We start from the raw sequence: 2,500 nt of genomic DNA on the forward strand, positions 1-2,500 counted from the left end.
CCGATCTCGTCTGATCTCGGAAGCTAAGCAGTGTCGGGCCTCGTTAGTACCTGGATGGGAGACCGCCTGGGAATACCAGGTGCTGTAGGCTTTTTTGTGCTCCAAGTTCAGGAAGTGAGCCATTTCTCAATTTCCTTTCAAAACTGCAAGGTCTAGCTGACTAGATGCTTAAAAGTACAAAACTCACTAGGCCCAGAGCCTACGGCCACACCACACTGATTTCGTCTGATCTCGGAAGCTAAGCAGTGTCGGGCCTAGTTAGTACCTGGATGGGAGACCACCTGGGAATACCAGGTGCTGTAGGCTTTTTTGTGCTCCAAGTTCAGGAAGTGAGCCATTTCACAATTGCCTTTCAAAACTGCAAGGTCTAGCCGACTAGATGCTTAAAAGTACAAAACTCACTAGGCCCAGAGCCTACGGCCACACCACACTGAATGTGCCCGATCTCGGAAGCTAAGCAGGGTCAGGCCTAGTTAGTACCTGGATGGGAGACTGCCTGGGAATACCAGGTGCTGTAGGCTTTTTTGTGCTCCATGATTAGTAATTGCGCAACTTCTCAATTATTTTTCAAATTTGGTATGTTTCCAAAATAATTGTATCCCGTTTTATAGCGGAAATGTTGGACAACATCATGAGGGCTGGAGCTACCTTTTTACATAGAATTAGCATACAGGTAGTGTGTTCATGGGTAATAAATCGACTTTCACATGTAATGCAGTACAGAGAATATTGAGTCCTTCAAGAGGCATGATAGAAAACCATTATTGTGTTGATTGTTCTCTCCACCTCCCTGCAACAGACACAGGATGGATGAATTAAAGTTATCCTACCAGACATAGGAGTCCTGAATGGGCCCACCAGTCTTATATATCTCGCCTGATCGAGCCTGATCGAGCGATGAGCGTGGTATCATGTTGCAAGTGGCTGCATGGCTTAGCTTACTAAATGCAAATGCATAAGAGTAATATTCTTAGCATTCCTAGAGCCTACGGCCACACCACACTGAATGCACCCGATCTCGTCTGATCTCGGAAGTTAAGCAGTGTCAGGCCTAGTTAGTACCTGGATGGGAGACCGCCTGGGAATACCAGGTGCTGTAGGCTTTTTTGTACTCCAAGTTCAGGAAGTGAGCCATTTCTCAATTGCCTTTCAAAACTGCAAGGTCTAGCCGACTAGATGCTTAAAAGTACAAAACTCACTAGGCCCAGAGCCTACGGCCACACCACACTGAATGCGCCCGATCTCGTCTGATCTCGGAAGCTAAGCAGTGTCGGGCCTAGTTAGTACCTGGATGGGAGACCACCTGGGAATACCAGGTGCTGTAGGCTTTTTTGTGCTCCAAGTTCAGGAAGTGAGCCATTTCACAATTGCCTTTCAAAACTGCAAGGTCTAGCCGACTAGATGCTTAAAAGTACAAACTCACTAGGCCCAGAGCCTACGGCCACACCACACTGAATGCGCCCGATCTCGGAAGCTAAGCAGGGTCGGGCCTAGTTAGTACCTGGATGGGAGACTGCCTGGGAATACCAGGTGCTGTAGGCTTTTTTTGTGCTCCATGATTAGTAATTGCGCAACTTCTCAATTATTTTTCAAATTTGGTATGTTTCCAAAATAATTGTATCCCGTTTTATAGCGGAAATGTTGGACAACATCATGAGGGCTGGAGCTACCTTTTTACATAGAATTAGCATACAGGTAGTGTGTTCATGGGTAATAAATCAACTTTCACATGTAATGCAGTACAGAGAATATTGAGTCCTTCAAGAGGCATGAAAGAAAACCATTATTGTGTTGATTGTTCTCTCCACCTCCCTGCAACAGACACAGGATGGATGAATTAAAGTTATCCTACCAGACATAGGAGTCCTGAATGGGCCCACCAGTCTTATATATCTCGCCTGATCGAGCCTGATCGAGCGATGAGCGTGGTATCATGTTGCAAGTGGCTGCATGGCTTAGCTTACTAAATGCAAATGCATAAGAGTAATATTCTTAGCATTCCTAGAGCCTACGGCCACACCACACTGAATGCACCCGATCTCGACTGATCTCGGAAGTTAAGCAGTGTCAGGCCTAGTTAGTACCTGGATGGGAGACCGCCTGGGAATACCAGGTGCTGTAGGCTTTTTTGTGCTCCAAGTTCAGGAAGTGAGCCCTTTCTCAATTGCCTTTTAAAACTGCAAGGTCTAGCCGACTAGATGCTTAAAAGTACAAAACTCACTAGGCCCAGAGCCTACGGCCACACCACACTGAATGTGCCTGATCTCGTCTGATCTCAGAAGCTAAGCAGTGTCGGGCCTAGTTAGTACCTGGATGGAAGACCGCCTGGGAATACCAGGTGCTGTAGGCTTTTTTGTACTCCAAGTTCAGGAAGTGAGCCATTTCTCAATTGCCTTTCAAAACTGCAAGGTCTAGCCGACTAGATGCTTAAAAGTACAAAACTCACAAGAACCAGAGCCTACGGCCACACCACACTGAATGCGCCCGATCTCGTCTGATC

General features: G+C 46.7%; 6 non-coding genes and 3 pseudogenes across 6 annotated transcripts in view; all 9 read left to right on the forward strand.

The window, feature by feature from the left end:
• The window catches only part of LOC138549878 (5S ribosomal RNA), a 119-nt gene extending 28 nt beyond the window's left edge, over positions 1 to 91 (forward strand). The window contains exon 1 of the ribosomal RNA XR_011293648.1: positions 1 to 91. This exon is cut by the window's left edge and continues 28 nt beyond it. This is a non-coding gene — a ribosomal RNA (5S ribosomal RNA).
• Positions 92 to 197: 106 nt separating this feature from the next.
• On the forward strand, positions 198 to 306 carry LOC138544375 (5S ribosomal RNA; annotated as a pseudogene).
• Positions 307 to 412: 106 nt separating this feature from the next.
• LOC138546059 (5S ribosomal RNA) lies at positions 413 to 521 on the forward strand (annotated as a pseudogene).
• Positions 522 to 984: 463 nt separating this feature from the next.
• Positions 985 to 1,103, forward strand: LOC138548811 (5S ribosomal RNA). The gene has a single exon (XR_011292605.1). It is a non-coding gene; the product is annotated as a 5S ribosomal RNA (ribosomal RNA).
• Positions 1,104 to 1,209: 106 nt separating this feature from the next.
• LOC138547543 (5S ribosomal RNA) lies at positions 1,210 to 1,328 on the forward strand. Its single transcript, XR_011291379.1, has one exon. It is a non-coding gene; the product is annotated as a 5S ribosomal RNA (ribosomal RNA).
• A 105-nt stretch (positions 1,329 to 1,433) lies between these two features.
• Positions 1,434 to 1,542, forward strand: LOC138543337 (5S ribosomal RNA; annotated as a pseudogene).
• Positions 1,543 to 2,006: 464 nt separating this feature from the next.
• LOC138538332 (5S ribosomal RNA) lies at positions 2,007 to 2,125 on the forward strand. The gene has a single exon (XR_011286436.1). It is a non-coding gene; the product is annotated as a 5S ribosomal RNA (ribosomal RNA).
• A 106-nt stretch (positions 2,126 to 2,231) lies between these two features.
• On the forward strand, positions 2,232 to 2,350 carry LOC138539559 (5S ribosomal RNA). The gene has a single exon (XR_011287623.1). It is a non-coding gene; the product is annotated as a 5S ribosomal RNA (ribosomal RNA).
• A 106-nt stretch (positions 2,351 to 2,456) lies between these two features.
• Positions 2,457 to 2,500, forward strand: part of LOC138549879 (5S ribosomal RNA) — a 119-nt gene continuing 75 nt past the window's right edge. Inside the window, exon 1 of the ribosomal RNA XR_011293649.1 lies at positions 2,457 to 2,500. This exon is cut by the window's right edge and continues 75 nt beyond it. This is a non-coding gene — a ribosomal RNA (5S ribosomal RNA).

Source organism: Ambystoma mexicanum, unplaced genomic scaffold, assembly GCF_040938575.1.
Source record: "Ambystoma mexicanum isolate Mex_15411 unplaced genomic scaffold, UKY_AmexF1_1 Mex_scaf10, whole genome shotgun sequence".
Classification (NCBI taxonomy): domain Eukaryota; kingdom Metazoa; phylum Chordata; class Amphibia; order Caudata; family Ambystomatidae; genus Ambystoma; species Ambystoma mexicanum.